Below are 21,724 nucleotides of genomic sequence, written 5' to 3'. Positions count from 1 at the left end.
ATTCCTTATAAAACACTGTGACACACACCAATAGACTAGAAGGTGACGGATATGGGCAACTATTGAGCCCATGTTTTTTTACTTAAATCATTGCTTTGTTTTTTCTTGTAAATCAATAGTACAAGTGAAGATAAACTTTGTAATACAGCTCATTAGATAAATCTGATTCTTTCTCCTTCTGGACTGTTCATTCATTGGCAATTTACTGGTAAAATGTGTTTTCGGTGAACAAAGATGTTCACATTAGGCCACGTTCACACACTGAGTATTTGGTGAGTTGTTACGTCAGTATTTGTAGCCAAAACCCATGAGTGAGTGAAAAATACAGAAGTGGTGCCATGTTTCTGTTATACCGTATTTTTCGCTTTTGTTCCCCCAAATTTGTGCCATCCATAGGGGGGCATATCTAACACAGGGGGAGGTGTGCCATCCATAGAAGGCCATGGGCAGCACAGGGGGACGTGTGCCATCCATAGGGGGCCATGGGCAGCACAGGGGGACGTGTGCCATCCATATGAGACCTGTGCCAGCTGTAGGAGACGTGTGCCATCTATATGAGACCTATGCCAGCTGTAGGGGATATGTGCAAGCAATAGGGGACGTGTTCCAGCACAGGGGGACGTGTGGCATAAATAGGGGATGTGTTCCATCAATAGGAGACATGTGCCAGCAATAGGGGACGTGTGCCAGGAATAGGGGACGTGTGCCATCAATGGGGGACATGTGGCATCACTGGGGGACATGTGCCAGCACAAGGGGGCTATATGCAAAATAAGGGGGCCATATAGAGATTAAGGGGGCTAATTTTAAGATGGGGGGCTATGAGGGACATATACCCTTTATGATTTGTTAGATGGACACTGGCATTATAAGACGGACCCCATTTAACATTAAAAAAAAAAAACCTCTTTTCTTTCACCAAATTTGGGGGTGCGTCTTATAATCAGGTGCGTCTTATAAAGCGAAAAATACGGTACTTTTCCTCTAATTGTGCCACTCCTGGTTTTGTCTTACAAATACTGAGGTAAAAAAACTCACCAAATACTCAACGTGTGCACGTGGCCTTACTGAGGTAAGAAATGACAGTAACTGCTCATGAAATTATATGGAAGGGGAGCAAGCTAGAGGCAAATTCTGCAAGTCAAAATAAAATGACAGTCACTTCTTAAATGTATGTGTTTTGGACTTTAAATAATTTTTGCAACTGGGTTTCATTAAAAAAAAATGACTTTTACAAGCTTTTGTTTCCCTGCACATAGCCAACTGCAGAATCCATAGGGAAAGTTGTTCTGACAAGAGTTGGGTGCATTTATTTACTCTCCAAGCAAATTCGGCAAAGTGACGGTTAGTTGGCTGCTATTTTACTAAATCATAGAGGGCCAGAAAAAGGTTAAAAAAAACATTAAAAAAAAAAAAAAAATTCACCTCACTGCTTTGGCCATGCCCGCTGTTTGCTCTACCCAATATAGACCTCAGTGCCTCTTCTTACTGTAACAGCATGGCCTTTTCATGCTAGTCCAGAACTTGAATCTTGACCAGGCTCTTTGTATGACACACTCTAGGCTGGGATTTCCAGCTGCGACTAGGGAGCCTAGAAGTGTACACCCTTTTGAGGCGCACGGATATGGCCGAAAGGAGCTACACACATGTGCAACATTTCCAGGAGCCGGCAGTGATAACTCGTGGAAATCATGTTATCACATGGACAGAAGGTAACTAGTCTGAGAAACTAACATCCCATATTAGTGAATAGCATTATACAGGGCTGGTTAGGCAGGGAATTTGGGCATACAGCCATGAATGCTGCTGGGCTGGAGGGCATAGGGGACCTGACAGATAACCTTTAAGTGGTAATAAGTGTGGAATGTTTTTTCATATCCTAATGATTCTGAGAATGCTCTTTTTTGACACATTGTACTTTATGTTGGTGGTAAATCTAGATTGAGATTTTTTTTCATTTATTTATGGAAATAACTGAAATTTCCCTAAGATTTAAAGGGAACTTGTCATGTATAAAAATACTATTAACCTACACATATATGATTTGTCCTAAGGAAGGAGCCTAGATGGCTCTGAAAAGTATTGACAAATAAAACATCTTCCTTTACATTGATCAAATCCTTACATTGAACTCATCCCTACAGCAGTGCATAGGTTTTAACACTTTTCTCTTAAAAAAAATATTAACACTTTTATTTTTTAAAGTAGCTCATGATTAGAGTTGAGCGCGGTTCGTGGTTCGTGGTTCTCCAGTTCTAGGCTCGAGTGATTTTGGGGCATGTTCTAGATCGAACTAGAACTCGAGCTTTTTTGCAAAAGCTCGATAGTTCTAGAAACGTTCGAGAACGGTTCTAGCAGCAAAAAAACAGCTAAATCCTAGCTTGGTTTCTGCTGTAATAGTGTAAGTCACTCTGTGAATCACACTATTATGACATTTCAGTGTATAGTGTGCGTGAACAGCGCCTTCAGATCACTGCTGTTCCTATAATGGCGATCGCCATTTTTTTTTTTTTTTTCTTGTCTTCCTTCCCTAAGCGCGCGCGTGTAGTGGGGCGGGCCAGCATGTCAGCCAATCCCAGACACACACACAGCTAAGTGGACTTTTAGCCAGAGAAGCAACGGCATGTGTGATAGGATGTCCATGTCACATGTCCCTGCATTATAAAAACGGACATTTTCCTCCAGGACGCCATTATCTGCCTTCTGCGTCTTTGGTGTCAGACATCACTGTCGCAGCTCCGTCCTCCTGAGTCCTATCGCCGATACAGCTGTATGCGCTGCATACACAGCGTTAGACAGCTTAGGGAGAGCACATTCTAGCAGTCCTTTTAAGGGCTCAAACCGGCAGGGTCAGAGAGCCATAGGTGACAGGTCCTGAAAACAGCGCCAGCGTCTGTGTAGCCAAGGTCAGGGATTTCCTCCCTGCATTTCACCATTAGGAGGGAATAGAAAGGCAGGCTTCCATTCCTCTACCCAGAGCCCCACAATCCTGCCACTGTACCCTCCTGTCCTCTGCACACTCCAACTCATTATAACTAAGCCATTATACTAGCAAACACTCAGTGTACCTAGTGGCATCCTAAACGTGGCTATTGGACTTTGCTATAGTCCCACTAGTGCAAAGACATTTGCAGAGCACATCTGCCTGCATTGCAGACTCCAACTCTTTTTAACTAAGCCATTATACTAGCAAACAGTCAGTGTACCTAGTGGCATCCTAAACGTGGCTATTGGACTTTGCTATAGTCCCACTAGTGCAAAGACATTTGCAGAGCACGTCTGCCTGCATTGCACACTCCAACTTTTTTAAACTAAGCCATTTTACTAGCAAACACTCAGTGTACCTAGTGGCATCCTAAACGTGGCTATTGGACTTTGCTATAGTCCCACTAGTGCAAAGACATTTGCAGAGCACGTCTGCCTGCATTGCACACTCAAACTTTTTTAAACTAAGCCATTATACTAGCAAACACTCAGTGTACCTAGTGGCATCCTAAACGTGGCTATTGTACTTTTGTCTATTCACACTATTGTAAACATATTTGCAGCACGTCTGCCTGCATTGCACACTCCACCTTTTTTTAACTCAGCCATTATACTAGCAAACACTCAGTGTACCTAGTGGCATCCTAAACGTGGCTATTGGACTTTGCTATAGTCCCACTAGTGCAAAGACATTTGCAGAGCACGTCTGCCTGCATTGCACACTCCAACTTTTTTAAACTAAGCCATTATACTAGCAAACAGTCAGTGTAGCTAGTGGCATGCTAAACGTGGCTATTGGACTTTTGTCTATTCACACTATTGTAAACATATTTGCAGCACGTCTGCCTGCATTGCACACTCCACCTTTTTTTAACTCAGCCATTATACTAGCAAACACTCAGTGTACCTAGTGGCATCCTAAACGTGGCTATTGTACTTTTGTCTATTCACACTATTGTAAACATATTTGCAGCACGTCTGCCTGCATTGCACACTCAAACTTTTTTAAACTAAGCCATTATACTAGCAAACACTCAGTGTACCTAGTGGCATCCTAAACGTGGCTATTGTACTTTTGTCTATTCACACTATTGTAAACATATTTGCAGCACGTCTGCCTGCATTGCACACTCCAACTCATTATAACTAAGCCATTATACTAGCAAACAGTCAGTGTACCTAGTGGCATCCTAAACGTGGCTATTGGACTTTTGTCTATTCACACTATTGTAAAGATATTTGCAGCACGTCTGCCTGCATTGCACACTCCACCTTTTTTTAACTCAGCCATTATACTAGCAAACACTCAGTGTACCTAGTGGCCTCCTAAACGTGGCTATTGGACTTTGCTATAGTCCCACTAGTGCAAAGACATTTGCAGAGCACGTCTGCCTGCATTGCACACTCCAACTTTTTTAAACTAAGCCATTATACTAGCAAACAGTCAGTGTACCTAGTGGCATCCTAAACGTGGCTATTGGACTTTTGTCTATTCACACTATTGTAAACATATTTGCAGCACGTCTGCCTGCATTGCACACTCAAACTTTTTTAAACTAAGCCATTATACTAGCAAACATTCAGTGTACCTAGTGGCATCCTAAACGTGGCTATTGTACTTTTGTCTATTCACACTATTGTAAACATATTTGCAGCACGTCTGCCTGCATTGCACACTCAAACTTTTTCAAACTAAGCCATTATACTAGCAAACACTCAGTGTACCTAGTGGCATCCTAAACGTGGCTATTGTACTTTTGTCTATTCACACTATTGTAAACATATTTGCAGCACGTCTGCCTGCATTGCACACTCAAACTTTTTCAAACTAAGCCATTATACTAGCAAACACTCAGTGTACCTAGTGGCATCCTAAACGTGGCTATTGTACTTTTGTCTATTCACACTATTGTAAACATATTTGCAGCACGTCTGCCTGCATTGCACACTCAAACTTTTTTTAACTCAGCCATTATACTAGCAAACACTCAGTGTACCTAGTGGCATCCTAAACATGGCTATTGTACTTTTGTCTATTCACACTATTGTAAACATATTTGCAGCACGTCTGCCTGCATTGCACACTCAAACTTTTTTAAACTAAGCCATTATACTAGCAAACACTCAGTGTACCTAGTGGCATCCTAAACGTGGCTATTGTACTTTTGTCTATTCACACTATTGTAAACATATTTGCAGCACGTCTGCCTGCATTGCACACTCAAACTTTTTTAAACTAAGCCATTATACTAGCAAACACTCAGTGTACCTAGTGGCATCCTAAACGTGGCTATTGTACTTTTGTCTATTCACACTATTGTAAACATATTTGCAGCACGTCTGCCTGCATTGCACACTCAAACTTTTTTAAACTAAGCCATTATACTAGCAAACACTCAGTGTACCTAGTGGCATCCTAAACGTGGCTATTGTACTTTTGTCTATTCACACTATTGTAAACATATTTGCAGCACGTCTGCCTGCATTGCACACTCAAACTTTTTTAAACTAAGCCATTATACTAGCAAACACTCAGTGTACCTAGTGGCATCCTAAACGTGGCTATTGTACTTTTGTCTATTCACACTATTGTAAACATATTTGCAGCACGTCTGCCTGCATTGCACACTCAAACTTTTTCAAACTAAGCCATTATACTAGCAAACACTCATTGTACCTAGTGGCATCCTAAACGTGGCTATTGTACTTTTGTCTATTCACACTATTGTAAACATATTTGCAGCACGTCTGCCTGCATTGCACACTCAAACTTTTTTAAACTAAGCCATTATACTAGCAAACACTCAGTGTACCTAGTGGCATCCTAAACGTGGCTATTGTACTTTTGTCTATTCACACTATTGTAAACATATTTGCAGCACGTCTGCCTGCATTGCACACTCCAACTCATTATAACTAAGCCATTATACTAGCAAACAGTCAGTGTACCTAGTGGCATCCTAAACGTGGCTATTGGACTTTTGTCTATTCACACTATTGTAAAGATATTTGCAGCACGTCTGCCTGCATTGCACACTCCACCTTTTTTTAACTCAGCCATTATACTAGCAAACACTCAGTGTACCTAGTGGCATCCTAAACGTGGCTATTGGACTTTGCTATAGTCCCACTAGTGCAAAGACATTTGCAGAGCACGTCTGCCTACATTGCACACTCCAACTTTTTTAAACTAAGCCATTATACTAGCAAACAGTCAGTGTACCTAGTGGCATCCTAAACGTGGCTATTGGACTTTTGTCTATTCACACTATTGTAAACATATTTGCAGCACGTCTGCCTGCATTGCACACTCCACCTTTTTTAACTCAGCCATTATACTAGCAAACACTCAGTGTACCTAGTGGCATCCTAAACGTGGCTATTGTACTTTTGTCTATTCACACTATTGTAAACATATTTGCAGCACGTCTGCCTGCATTGCACACTCCAACTCATTATAACTAAGCCATTATACTAGCAAACAGTCAGTGTACCTAGTGGCATCCTAAACGTGGCTATTGGACTTTTGTCTATTCACACTATTGTAAAGATATTTGCAGCACGTCTGCCTGCATTGCACACTCCACCTTTTTTTAACTCAGCCATTATACTAGCAAACACTCAGTGTACCTAGTGGCATCCTAAACGTGGCTATTGGACTTTGCTATAGTCCCACTAGTGCAAAGACATTTGCAGAGCACGTCTGCCTGCATTGCACACTCCAACTTTTTTAAACTAAGCCATTATACTAGCAAACAGTCAGTGTACCTAGTGGCATCCTAAACGTGGCTATTGGACTTTTGTCTATTCACACTATTGTAAACATATTTGCAGCACGTCTGCCTGCATTGCACACTCAAACTTTTTTAAACTAAGCCATTATACTAGCAAACAGTCAGTGTACCTAGTGGCATCCTAAACGTGGCTATTGTACTTTTGTCTATTCACACTATTGTAAACATATTTGCAGCACGTCTGCCTGCATTGCACACTCAAACTTTTTCAAACTAAGCCATTATACTAGCAAACACTCAGTGTACCTAGTGGCATCCTAAACGTGGCTATTGTACTTTTGTCTATTCACACTATTGTAAACATATTTGCAGCACGTCTGCCTGCATTGCACACTCAAACTTTTTCAAACTAAGCCATTATACTAGCAAACACTCAGTGTACCTAGTAGCATCCTAAACGTGGCTATTGTACTTTTGTCTATTCACACTATTGTAAACATATTTGCAGCACGTCTGCCTGCATTGCACACTCAAACTTTTTTTAACTCAGCCATTATACTAGCAAACACTCAGTGTACCTAGTGGCATCCTAAACGTGGCTATTGTACTTTTGTCTATTCACACTATTGTAAACATATTTGCAGCACGTCTGCCTGCATTGCACACTCAAACTTTTTTAAACTAAGCCATTATACTAGCAAACACTCAGTGTACCTAGTGGCATCCTAAACGTGGCTATTGTACTTTTGTCTATTCACACTATTGTAAACATATTTGCAGCACGTCTGCCTGCATTGCACACTCCAACTCATTATAACTAAGCCATTATACTAGCAAACAGTCAGTGTACCTAGTGGCATCCTAAACGTGGCTATTGGACTTTTGTCTATTCACACTATTGTAAAGATATTTGCAGCACGTCTGCCTGCATTGCACACTCCACCTTTTTTTAACTCAGCCATTATACTAGCAAACACTCAGTGTACCTAGTGGCATCCTAAACGTGGCTATTGGACTTTGCTATAGTCCCACTAGTGCAAAGACATTTGCAGAGCACGTCTGCCTGCATTGCACACTCCAACTTTTTTAAACTAAGCCATTATACTAGCAAACAGTCAGTGTACCTAGTGGCATCCTAAACGTGGCTATTGTACTTTTGTCTATTCACACTATTGTAAACATATTTGCAGCACGTCTGCCTGCATTGCACACTCCAACTCATTATAACTAAGCCATTATACTAGCAAACAGTCAGTGTACCTAGTGGCATCCTAAACGTGGCTATTGGACTTTTGTCTATTCACACTATTGTAAAGATATTTGCAGCACGTCTGCCTGCATTGCACACTCCACCTTTTTTTAACTCAGCCATTATACTAGCAAACACTCAGTGTACCTAGTGGCATCCTAAACGTGGCTATTGGACTTTGCTATAGTCCCACTAGTGCAAAGACATTTGCAGAGCACGTCTGCCTGCATTGCACACTCCAACTTTTTTAAACTAAGCCATTATACTAGCAAACAGTCAGTGTACCTAGTGGCATCCTAAACGTGGCTATTGGACTTTTGTCTATTCACACTATTGTAAACATATTTGCAGCACGTCTGCCTGCATTGCACACTCAAACTTTTTTTAACTAAGCCATTATACTAGCAAACAGTCAGTGTACCTAGTGGCATCCTAAACGTGGCTATTGTACTTTTGTCTATTCACACTATTGTAAACATATTTGCAGCACGTCTGCCTGCATTGCACACTCAAACTTTTTCAAACTAAGCCATTATACTAGCAAACACTCAGTGTACCTAGTGGCATCCTAAACGTGGCTATTGTACTTTTGTCTATTCACACTATTGTAAACATATTTGCAGCACGTCTGCCTGCATTGCACACTCAAACTTTTTCAAACTAAGCCATTATACTAGCAAACACTCAGTGTACCTAGTGGCATCCTAAACGTGGCTATTGTACTTTTGTCTATTCACACTATTGTAAACATATTTGCAGCACGTCTGCCTGCATTGCACACTCAAACTTTTTTTAACTCAGCCATTATACTAGCAAACACTCAGTGTACCTAGTGGCATCCTAAACGTGGCTATTGTACTTTTGTCTATTCACACTATTGTAAACATATTTGCAGCACGTCTGCCTGCATTGCACACTCAAACTTTTTTAAACTAAGCCATTATACTAGCAAACACTCAGTGTACCTAGTGGCATCCTAAACGTGGCTATTGTACTTTTGTCTATTCACACTATTGTAAACATATTTGCAGCACGTCTGCCTGCATTGCACACTCAAACTTTTTTAAACTAAGCCATTATACTAGCAAACACTCAGTGTACCTAGTGGCATCCTAAACGTGGCTATTGTACTTTTGTCTATTCACACTATTGTAAACATATTTGCAGCACGTCTGCCTGCATTGCACACTCAAACTTTTTTAAACTAAGCCATTATACTAGCAAACACTCAGTGTACCTAGTGGCATCCTAAATGTGGCTATTGTACTTTTGTCTATTCACACTATTGTAAACATATTTGCAGCACGTCTGCCTGCATTGCACACTCAAACTTTTTTAAACTAAGCCATTATACTAGCAAACACTCAGTGTACCTAGTGGCATCCTAAACGTGGCTATTGTACTTTTGTCTATTCACACTATTGTAAACATATTTGCAGCACGTCTGCCTGCATTGCACACTCAAACTTTTTCAAACTAAGCCATTATACTAGCAAACACTCAGTGTACCTAGTGGCATCCTAAACGTGGCTATTGTACTTTTGTCTATTCACACTATTGTAAACATATTTGCAGCACGTCTGCCTGCATTGCACACTCAAACTTTTTTAAACTAAGCCATTATACTAGCAAACAGTCAGTGTACCTAGTGGCATCCTAAACGTGGCTATTGTACTTTTGTCTATTCACACTACTGCAAATCTATGTGCAGCACCTCTGCATGACACCCTCCTGCTCTGTTTTTAATAAGCTATAATGATAGCAAAAAATACTGCCATTTAGTGGCATCATAGAACTGGCTGTTGTATTCCATTAGTGCCCCACTGGTGACAAGCTATTTCTAGCACCTCTACATGACACCCTCATGCACATTTTGCTACGCTAATGTTATAGCAAACTCATGGAATTCATTGCTGCATTTCATAATTCGGAGGGATAGAAAGTCAGGCTTCCTTTAGCTTTTCCTTCTGTTCATAGACAGCATCTCCAAGAGCAATTTCCCCTCCACGTCTAAGTGTGGAGAGGCAGCTAGTGCGCATGCGTGTGCCGATGTACCCCAGCTGCAGCATAATTACAGTGTTTCGCCTAGTGAGTATGCTCAGCCTGAATGTGTTATTCCTGACGCTAAGTCTTCTTTTCGGGATACAGCGCATGCTCCCACACTAAGTGTGAAAAGCCTCTTTGCACAGGTGCTTGCATTCCGTGCCGGGTCTAAGTCCTGTTTTGTGCCTAGACACCATGCTAAAGCTGATAGTCTTTTTTCAGAGACTGTATTTCATGCTACTGAGCATGCTCAGGCACTTCCTGCATCAGAGACTAGGTCCGGTAATGAACTCTTTGGCCCTGGCCCTGATGTGGGGGTCCCATATGGACCACAGGGCATCAGGTGTCCTCCCAAATGGCTTGCAGAGGCCCACACCTATGACTTGTCACCGCATTATTGATGGTCAGACGATGACTGGTGAGGTGTTTGGGTCATGGCAGCCATGAGGTCATCATTGAAGTTGCGGTTCCAAATAGGACGCTAGTTATGCCACTCATGACGTGTCACTCTACTTTTGTCTCCAGGAGGTGCATTGTGGTTCACCCTGGTTTGGGGCGGACCCAGGTTATAAAAGGGGCTGGAGCCAACAAGGAGGTGCGCAGTCTTCTATTATGCTCCGAAAGAGCACACCTCCATGTGTTGAACCCATTGCGGCTTTAGGCCAGAGGTAGGCAGGGATAGGGTGTCGATGCAGGCCACCACCACAGTTGGTAACGCAGAACGGTTAAGACCAGCTCCTGTCCTACCAGTCCTGCTTGTGCAGCCCAGTGGCATTAACAGGCCTGCTGCTGCTGATGCGCCTGCTGTCCACAGGTGTGCCCCTACGCACACGGTCAGCGTACTCAATGGCCCCTGTGTTGTTAACAGGGAGTTCCTGGGCTGGGCGGGCATGTGGACCCTGTGACGCTAACAGGGCTCACAGTCTCCAGATCCGAATGGCGTCTAACTCGGTTCAGGCTACTATTAGTTTCATAGCCACACAGCTCTGTATCCTCCACCAAACCTTCCAGTTGCCAACCTCTCCTTTTCCAACTGGGAGCACGGTGGACACTGACTGCTGATGGGGATATATACCTTTCTCTTTCTTTTCTTATTAATTTTCGTTATATAGCGGTCACAGATTATATACCACTTTATCCAAATCTGCCAGTCCCACTGTAACAGATGGTGTTTCTTCAGCAAATGTTACAGTTGCTTAACCACCAAATCCACGGACCAAAACTTTTTTCCCCTTTCCAACACACCTGTTCCCCTTTCCAACAGCATCTGTCCTTTTTCAACTCATTTTTGGATATGACCAAAAGTGCAACTGTGCAGGGACACCGTACTCAACGCCATCTCAGCACAGCAGCCATCCCTCGGTCCCTCCGATGTGGACAAGGAAAAGACCATTTCCTCCTATCCATGACAAAGCGTTGAGATTCACTCTGTGCAGCACTGGTGTTTAGTGGAAAAGTAGATCTAAGATTGCGTACCCCATTCTGCAGATACTCCTGTATACGTGCGTCCATTTCTATGGCAGGAATTAGTTCGCCAAATTTTGTCTTGTACCGGGGATCTAACAGTGTGGCAACCCAGTATTCAGGATTAGTTCAAATTCATACAATCCGAGGGTCATGTAGGTAGTGCAGCAAGAAGGCGCTCATGTGTCTTGTGCATCTAGGAGGACCAAGTCCTTGGTGTGTTGGTGGCAGAGAGGTGAGAATCGTGCATCCTTCCTCTGCCCTCTCCCCACAACCTCGCACAACCGAAATGTGAGCAAGCTCTCACTCATCTGCTGAGTCTTCCATGCCCATCGCCAGTTCGTCCTCCATTTCTTCATGGGCTCCTGCACTTTCATCAACACTTTTTGCTGATACTATGCGCCCTTGTTAATCCCTCTCCCTCAACATGAATGCCGCATAGGTGCCGCTGACCATCTGGACCTCGTAGATCTTGTTATCCCTTCCGCATATGACTCCTCCTGTACTTCCTCCCCTTCCTCTTGTCCCAACACCTGACTCCGAATAATAATTACAGTGTGCTCCATCATGTAGATGACCAGAATTGTCACGCTGAGAATGACATTGCCAGTGCTAAACATCTTCGTCGACATTTGTGAACTGTGTAGCAGGGTGCATAGGTCCTTGATCTGACACCACTCCAGCAGCGTGATCTGCACCACCTCTTGATCAAGTTATCCCAGGCTATATGTCATACCGTATTTCAGCAGGGCTCTGCGGTGCTGCCACACACGCTGCAACATGTGCAGATTCCAATTCCTGCGTGTCGGAACATCGCATTTCCGGCGTTTAACTGCCAGACCCTAAGACTTCCGGAGTGATGAAAGTTGTTGAGCTGCTGTGTGCGCACGATGGAAGTGAGCACATAGCGAGCGTGCCCGCTGCACAAGTCCATGTAGGCCGTGATGGTGTTTTAAAAATTGCTGGAGAATTCGGTTCAACACGTGAGCCATACAAGGCACGTGTGTCACATTGCCCTGAGGATGGCCCGCAGCCAGGTTTGCATCATTGCCGCACACGGCTGTTAAGTCACCAACGGAGTCCGCTCCGTCAATTTGTACTCCGGTCGCCAGGTGACAACGTGTTCCTTTCATGAATAGTGCTGATGATGGGAGAGGAGTCGATGCCAGCGGCGCAGGTGGACGCAGGTTATGCTCACCCACTGGGCTGCATTACCTTGACAGATGCAGAATCTCTGGCTGAATGTAGCTGGTGGGTATCTCACAGATGAAATACCATCATTCAGCTACAACCAATGGGAAGACACCACACCCTTTTTTATGCCCATCCTGTCTGCAGACCACTGCCAGACATAGCTATGAACCTCTGGTTAATTTTACCCCCAGTTCAGTTTTATGATTTTGTGTGCTTGTTACCTGACTACTTTTCCTGCTTGCTGTTTATGTACCTTGTTGGCCGATCCGCATTTCACCTCTGCTTGTTTACTGATTAAGTCCTGGCCGTCCCATTCTGTTCCTGTTCCTCAATTAATGTTTTGACCCTGCCTGACTACTATTCTCTGGAATAGCGGTGTGACTCACATTTCCCATACATTTCAAAGTAAAACTTTGACCGCCTGATGGCATTGAGCTCTGCTGCCAGCATAGTAAGGAGGTGTGTGGTAGTCCTTGTGCGCAGTTGCAAGGAAGGGTGGCCTGACCACACAGGGTTTGCGCCAAGGTGGAGGACCCACACGAGGTTGAAGAGGCAGAAGCAGTGTATTAACTTCTACATACAGAAGAAGGATTGAAACAACTCGTGGGGACGGCAAGACTTGTACAGCAGACCCTTCTCCATCTCTCACCATAGTTTGCCAGTGCCCAGTCAGTGACATGTAATGACCCTGTCTATGCTTACTGGTCCAAGTATCTGTGTTGAAATGCACCCTGTCGCACACAGATTTTCTCAAGGAAGTGGTGATGTTGTGTGCGACATGCTGGTGTAGCACGGGCATGCTTTTCTTGGAGAAGCAGTGGTGATTGGGCATCTGGTACTGGGGCACAGCGACAGACATAAGGTCTCTAAAATCCTGTGTGTCCACTAGGCGGAAAGGCAAGATTTCGGTAGCCAACAGCTTACAGAGGGATAGAGTCAACCACTTAGCTTTGTCATGGGTCGCAGGAAGTGGCCTTTTATTTGACCACATCTGAGGGACAGAGATCTGGCTGCTGTCTGTAGACGGTGTTGAGTAGGGTGTCCCTGGAAAAATGCAGGTTTGTGAGGAAAGTGCAGGCGGAGACATGATGTTGCCTTCATCTTGCCTTCAGATCTGTTCATCTTGTATCATTTTTAAAAAACACAGCAAGCAAGGGTTACTCCAAGCGGAGTCTCCCTTTTTTTCCAAAAATTGGGCACACAGACACCCCATCAGTGGCAGCACTTGTGCCCTAGTTGCAAACAGGATGTTTTGATTTGCATCAAGCACATTCAAAAATACGCCATAATTAACCGTCCCCAGCATGACACCGGGGTAGGTAGATAAAGTCTTTGCTGAACCATGACTTGGTCATCTTGGCTCCTTTTAAAAACAATGTAAGCAAGGGTTACTCCAAGCGGAGCCTCCCTTTTTTCCAAAAATTGTGCCCCACACACACCCACCCATTCAGTGGCAGCAGTTGTGCCATAGTTGTACACTTCACAGCTAGATTTGCATCAAGCACATTCCAAATCCACAAGCATTTACTCTCCCCAGGATGACACAGGGGTTGTAAATTCCTTCTGGATCCATGACTTGTTAATTTTGATGAACGTCAGTCTGTCCACATTGTCACTGGACAGACGCGTGCGCTTATCTGTCAGCACACACCCAGCAGCACTGAAGACACGTTCAGAGACAACGCTGGCAGCTGGACACGACAAAATCTCCAAGGCGTAACTGGATAGCTCTGGCCATTTTTCTAGATTTGAAGCCCAAAATGAGCAAGGCTCTATTTGCAAAGTCATGGCATCGATGTTCATTTGTTGATACTCCTGTATCATCCTCTCCAGCCATTGACTATGTGTCAGACTTGTTGTCTCTGGTGGCCTTGCAAAGGAGGGTCTAAAAAAATTATGAAAAGATTCCATTAAATTGCTGTTACCAGCACCAGATACGGTCCTACTGGTACGTGTAGACTGTTGAAGATGACGAGACCGTCCCATGTTTGTCAAGTTAAAACTGGGAGATTCACTCCCTGCACCTGCACGGTTGTTTGGTGGAAAAGCGGATCTAAGATCGAGTAACAGCTTCTGCTGATACTCCTGCATAAGTGCGTCCCTTTCTATGGCTGGAATTATGTCACAAAATTTGGACTTGTACCGGGGATCTAATAGTGTGGCAAGCCAGTAGTCATCATCACTTCTAATTTTGACAATACGAGGGTCATGTTGGAGGTAGTGCAACAAGAAGGCACTGATGTGTCTTGCGCAGCCATGCGGACCAAGTCCACGCTGTGTTTGTGGCATAGAGGTGCTAACCGTTCTTTCTTCCTCTGACATCTCCCCCCAACCTCTTTCAACTGAAATTGGAGCAAGGTCCCCCTCATCTGCTGAGTCTTCCATGTCCATGGACAGTTCGTCCTCCATATCTTCATGTCCTCCTGCACCTTCCTCAACATCTCGCCTGCTACCATGCGCCCTTGTTGATCCCTGTCCCCCATGGTCCCATGCCTGTCGCCTTGGTGATGATGAACGTCTGGACCTTGGTGATGTTGTTGTGTCTTGCGCATATGAATCCTCCTGTAGTTCATCCCCTTCCTGTTGTCCCACCCCATGACTCCGAATAGTGTTTAGCGTGTGCTCCAGCATGTAAATGACTGGAATCGTCATGCTGATAATGGCATTGTCAGCGCTAAACATATTCGTCGCCATGTCGAAACTGTGCAGAAGGGTGCATAGGTCCTTGATCTGAGACCACTCTAGCAGTGTAATCTGCCCCACCTCTGCATCTCATTGGCCTAGGCTATACGTCATGACGTAATGCACCAGGGCTCGGTGGTGCTGTCTCTGTATCATGTGGAGAGTCGAATTCCAGCGTGTCGATACATCGCATTTCAGGTGATGAACCGGCAGGCTGAAAGACTTCTGGAGCAATGCAAGTCAAGTCAGCTGCGGCGTTTAAACGGCAGAAGTGAGCAGAGAGTGACCATGCCCTGTGCAGAAGCCCATCTAGGCCGTGATAGTGGGTTAAAATTGCTGGACAACAAGGTTAAACACGTGAGCCATACAAGGCACATGTGCCAGCTTGCCCAGGCGAAGGGCCGCACCCAGGTTTGCAGCATTGTCGCACACGGCCTTACCAGGCTGCAGGTTGAGTGGAGACAACCATTTATTTAACTCGGACCGCAGAGCTGACCACAACTCCTCAGCTCTGTGACTCTTATTCCCAAGACATGTCAAGCTAAAGACCGCCTGATGCCGTTGCGCTCTGCTGCCAGCATAGTAATGAGGGTTGCGTGATTCCTTCTGCGCAGTGAGAACGCTGGTGGCCTGACCAGGCAGGCTTGGGGTGGAGGTGGAGGACCCAGATGAGGTGGAGGATGCAGAAGCAGTGGCGGAACTTGGACAGACAGAGGATTGACACACAAGTCGTGGGGACGGCAAGCCTTGTGCAGCAGACCCTTCACCATCTATCACCATAGTTACCCAGTGGCCAGTCAGCGACATGTAACGTCCCTGTCCATGCTTACTGGTCCAAGTATCGGTGGTGAAATGCACCCGTTCACACACAGAGTTTCTCAAGGAAGCGGTGATGTTGTGTGCAACATGTTGGTGTAGCGCGGGCACACCTTTCTTAGAGAAGTAGTGGCGACTAGGCATCTGGTACTGGGGCACAGCGACAGACATAAGGTCTCTAAAATCCTGTGTGTCCACTAGGCGGAAAGGCAGCATTTCGGTAGCCAACAGCTTACAGAGGGATAGAGTCAACCTCTTAGCTTTGTCATGGGTCGCAGGAAGTGGCCTTTTATTTGACCACATCTGAGGGACAGAGATCTGGCTGCTGTGTGTAGACGGTGTTGAGTAGGGTGTCCCTGGAATAATGCAGGTTTGTGAGGAAAGTGCAGGCGGAGACATGATGTTGCCTTCATCCAACGTTGGTGCTATCGATGTTTGAGAGAGCTGTACACAATCACTTGTTTCCCCTTCCAAACCAACTGACGAGCTACCAAGCAAACTGCCTGTTGCGGTTACAGTGGTGGAAGTTGTGGGTGGAAAAACAGGTGTGACAGCTGTCCCCACAGTCCTAGAAGATGACGAGCGCGCGGATGCACTGGAAGGGGCAGGCGGTGGATGGTTGGCTCCGCTAGGCCGCATTGCAGCACGGTGAGCTTCCCACCAGGCCATATGATATTTATTCATGTGACGATTCATGGAAGAAGTTGTCAAACTGCTGAGGTTTTGACCTCTACTAAGATAACCATGCCAAATGTTACAGATCACATAATTTGGGCGATCTTTTTTTATGTCAAAAAAGGACCAGGCTAGGCAAGGCTTAGAGGCCATGCGACCTGTTGATCCACCCCGAATAATGCTCAGAGGCAGAGTGGTGGCTGAGGATGCAGTTGTAGACGTGCTACCAGTGCTCCGACTGTGTCCAGGAAGGCGCAAGGTAACTTCGTCGTCGGTTGCATCCTCCTCCACCGCCTCTGTTGACCTCCTCGAGTGTCTGACTGTGGGTTGACAGTAGGTGGGATCTAGAACTTCATCATCAATTGTTGTGTTTGCACTCCCCTCCCCCTCAGACCGAGCCTCTTCTTGCCCTGACCGAATATTTCAGTTGTCATCCCAATCGGGTATCTGCGTCTCATCTTCATCAGTATGTTCCTCATTGTCTATAACCACAGTTGTTGGAAAGGCAGCATTTTGGTAGCCAACAGTTTGCAGATGATGAAAGTCAACCTCCAAGCCATGTCATGCCCTTCTAGAAGCATGTAAAACACAGCGAGGGGACTCCAACCACAGTCTCCCTCGTTTCCACTAACTGGGCCACACACACCCCACTTGACTGGCATCGGTTGAGCCCCCTTTTGAAAAAGAAAAAGATGCTTTGCATGAAGCACTCTCAAAAATACGCGTGCCTTTCCCGTCCCCTGGCTGACCCAGGGGAAGAAAAGTCCTCTGAGAGCCATGACTTGTTCATCTTGGTTCTTTTAGAGACACAGCGAGGGGACTCCAACCACAGTCTCCCTCGTTTCCACTAACTGGGCCACACACACCCCACTTGACTGGCATCGGTTGAGCCCCCTTTTGAAAAAGAAAAAGATGCTTTGCATGAAGCACTCTCAAAAATACGCGTGCCTTTCCCGTCCCCTGGCTGACCCAGGGGAAGAAAAGTCCTCTGAGAGCCATGACTTGTTCATCTTGGTTCTTTTAGAGACACAGCGAGGGGACTCCAACCACAGTCTCCCTCGTTTCCACTAACTGGGCCACACACACCCCACTTGACTGGCATCGGTTGAGCCCCCTTTTGAAAAAGAAAAAGATGCTTTGCATGAAGCACTCTCAAAAATACGCGTGCCTTTCCCGTCCCCTGGCTGACCCAGGGGAAGAAAAGTCCTCTGAGAGCCATGACTTGTTCATCTTGGTTCTTTTAGAAACACAGCGAGGGGACTCCAACCACAGTCTCCTTCGTTGCCACTAACTGGGCCACACACACCCCACTTGACTGGCATCGGTTGAGCCCCCTTTTGAAAAAGAAAAAGATGCTTTGCATGAAGCACTCTCAAAAATACGCTTGCCTTTCCCGTCCCCTGGCTGACCCAGGGGAAGAAAAGTCCGCTGAGAGCCATGACCTGTTCATCTTGGTTCTTTTAGAGACACAGCGAGGGGACTCCAACCACAGTCTCCCTCGTTTACACTAACTGTGCCACACACACCCCACTTGACTGGCATCAGTTGACCCAATTTTCAAGATGAAAAATATGCTTTGCATGAAGCACTCTCAAAAATACGCGTGCCTTTCCCGTCCCCTGGCTGACCCAGGGGAAGAAAAGTCCTCTGAGAGCCATGACTTGTTCATCTTGGTTCTTTTAGAAACACAGCGAGGGGACTCCAACCACAGTCTCCTTCGTTGCCACTAACTGGGCCACACACACCCCACTTGACTGGCATCGGTTGACCCCCCTTTTGAAAAAGAAAAAGATGCTTTGCATGAAGCACTCTCAAAAATACGCGTGCCTTTCCCGTCCCCTGGCTGACCCAGGGGAAGAAAAGTCCTCTGAGAGCCATGTCCACATTGTCAGTGGACAGACATGTGTGCTTATCTGCCAGCAGACCCCCAGCAGCACTGAAGACAGGTTCCGAGAGAACGCTGGCTGCAGGACACGACAAGATCCCCAAGGCGTACGTGGCGAGCTCAGGCAATTTATCAAGATTGGAAGCCTAAAATGAGCAGGGCTCAAGTTGCACAATAATGGAATCGATGTTTCCTTGCATATACTCATATATCTGTGTGTCCTCCTCTTTTTCCTTGTCCAGCTCTTTTGTTTTCACATGAGTATATGTCCTTGTCACTTTCCCATGTGTTGTGAGTTGTTTGTCACCTTTTGGACACCTTTGAGGGTGTTTTCTAGGTGTTTTTCTGTGTTTGTGATTGCCTGCCATTGTTTCCTATGCAGTTCGAGTTCGGTTCGTCGAACGTTCGACGAGCCGAACTCGAACGGGACCTCCGTTCGGCGAACCGGCCTCGAGCCGAACCGGGACCGGTTCGCTCATCTCTACTCATGATGCACTGCAATACATATAGCACATGCTATGTACGAGTGGGTTTAGTTCCTGAACCCAGCTCATACACCTCTCCTGCACAAAAACAGCAAATAGACCTTCATATTAAATAGTCATTGTACCTCTATCTATTAAATACTCAAAACCATGTTTCATTTTATAATGAGGTGCAAATTTATTCATAATGAATTCATAATTTATGAATAAATTTGCACCTCATTATAAAATGAAACATGGTTTTGAGTATTTAATAGATAGAGGTGCAATGACTATTTAATATGAAGGTCTTTTTGCTGTTTTTGTGGTCTTTTTTGGTGACCGTTCATATGCATGGCTTGTGATACTATGGACCTATTCATTCAATTGGTTTTGTTTTGACCTCTCCTGCACAAGTAACATTTATTTCAATTTGCAGGAAGGGTTAAAACGTAAGGCCCCGTCACACTAAGCAACATCGCTAGCAACATCGCTGCTAACGAACAACTTTTGTGACGTTGCTAGCGATGTTGCTGTGTGTGACATCCAGCAACAACCTGGCCCCTGCTGTGAGGTCGTTGGTTGTTGCTGAATGTCCTGGGCCATTTTTTAGTTGTTGCTGTCCCGCTGTGAAGCACAGATCGCTGTGTGTGACAGCGAGACAGCAACAACTAAATGTGCAGGCAGCAGGAGCCGGCTTCTGTGGAGGCTGGTAACCAATGTAAACATCGGGTAACCAAGAAGCCCTGTCCTTGGTTACCCGATATTTACCTTTGATACCAGCCTCCGCCGCTCTCACTGCCTGTGCTGCCGGCTCCTGCTGTGTGCACATGTAGCTGCAGGACACATGGGGTTAATTAACCCGATGTGTGCTGTAACTAGGAGAGCAAGGAGCCAGCGCTAAGCATTGTGCGCTGCTCCCTGCTCTGTGCACATTTAGCTGCAGCACACATCGGGAAATTAACCCCATGTGTGCTGTAACTAGGAGAGCAGGGAGCCAGCGCTCAGTGTGCGCTGCTCCCTGCTCTCTGCACATGTAGCTACAGCACACATCGGGAAATTAACCCCATGTGTGCTGTAACTAGGAGAGCAAGGAGCCAGCGCTAAGCAGTGTGCGCTGCTCCCTGCTCTGTGCACATTTAGCTGCAGCACACATCGTGTAATTAACCCGATGTGTGCTGTAACTAGGAGAGCAAGGAGCCAGCGCTCAGTGCGCGCTGCTCCCTGCTCTCTGCACGTGTAGCTCCGTGCGGTGGTAACCAAGGTAAATATCGGGTTGGTTACCCGATATTTACCTTAATTACCAAGCGCAGCAGCTTCCACGTGGCGCTGGGGGCTTGTCACTGGTTGCTGGTGAGCTCACCAGCAACTTGTGTAGCCACGCTCCAACGATCCCTGCCAGGTCAGGTTGCTGGTGGGATCGCTGGAGCGTTGCAGTGTGACATCTCACCAGCAACCTCCTAGCAACTTACCAGCGATCCCTATCGTTGTTGGGATCGCTGGTAAGTTGCTTAGTGTGACTGGACCTTTAGACTAGATATTTGCATTAATTATTTGTCTCATTTTCCTACAATGATATCTATGTGTTTACAATATGTGGACTTCCTATCTGTTCACTAGAGGGAGGTTTTAAGAATGTGAACTTATAAAACTACCAAATGTCCAGTCTGTCTTAGGCCTCTTTCACACGTACGTGCCTCCGGTACGTGTTTGGCAGTTTTCTCACGTACCGTTGACACGTACACACGTAGACCTAGGTATTCCTAAGGTTTTGGACACACGTAAGTATTTGCGCATGGAACGTGTGTCAGTTCCATATTTACGTGTGTCCGTGTGTTTCTCACGGCAACATGTCCGTTTTCTCTCCGGCATCACGGGTGTCACACGGAACGCAAACGTGTCACACGTAATGCAAACAGACCACAGGGATGTGTTCCATGTGACACGCACCGGAGAGAAGACATGTGTCTGTGAGAAAAAAAAACAAACCTTTACTCACCTTCTCCTGCCCTCCTGTCTCTGCCGCTGCTGTCACTTGCTGCCGACCGCCGCTCATTATGCTAATTGAATATTCACTTCACTGCGGCCGGAAGCAGCAGCAGCGGGGAGTCTGCAGGGCTGGAGACCGAAGATCAGCACCACGGACCGCTATGCCAGGGACAGGTTTGTAGAAAGTTCCCGTTCTCCGTGTGTTATCATGGATAACACACGGAGAACACACGTGTGCCATATACGGCACACCGAGGGCAATATGCACCTTTGACACGTCCGTGAAAAACGTGCGTCATTTTCACGGACGTGTGAAAGAGGCCTAATATGACATTTTGCTCAGCGCGGCTAAAGCTGACTTCACATAATCAGTGACACCTCAATCAATGTAGAGTGGGTGTGCTGACAGTGACCACTCCAGGGAACCTTGTACCTAGAACTATTGGGACCTAATAATACTGATTGGTAAACATAATGAACCCCACGTCCTTCACTCTGGTACACAATTGCTGCATTGCATCCTAACAACTGGAGCTTATGTATG

At 45.6% G+C, this 21,724-nt stretch overlaps 1 protein-coding gene across 3 annotated transcripts in view; it reads right to left on the bottom strand.

The window, feature by feature from the left end:
* NEK10 (NIMA related kinase 10) overlaps nucleotides 1-21,724 on the bottom strand; it is a 368,787-nt gene that overhangs the window by 181,156 nt on the left and 165,907 nt on the right. The gene's annotated exons all lie outside the window — the stretch shown is intronic.

This window comes from Anomaloglossus baeobatrachus, chromosome 6 (genome assembly GCF_048569485.1).
Source record: "Anomaloglossus baeobatrachus isolate aAnoBae1 chromosome 6, aAnoBae1.hap1, whole genome shotgun sequence".
Taxonomy (NCBI): Eukaryota; Metazoa; Chordata; class Amphibia; order Anura; family Aromobatidae; genus Anomaloglossus; species Anomaloglossus baeobatrachus.
Note: the sequence above shows the minus strand (reverse complement) of the source record. Positions and strands in the feature narration are given on the sequence as shown.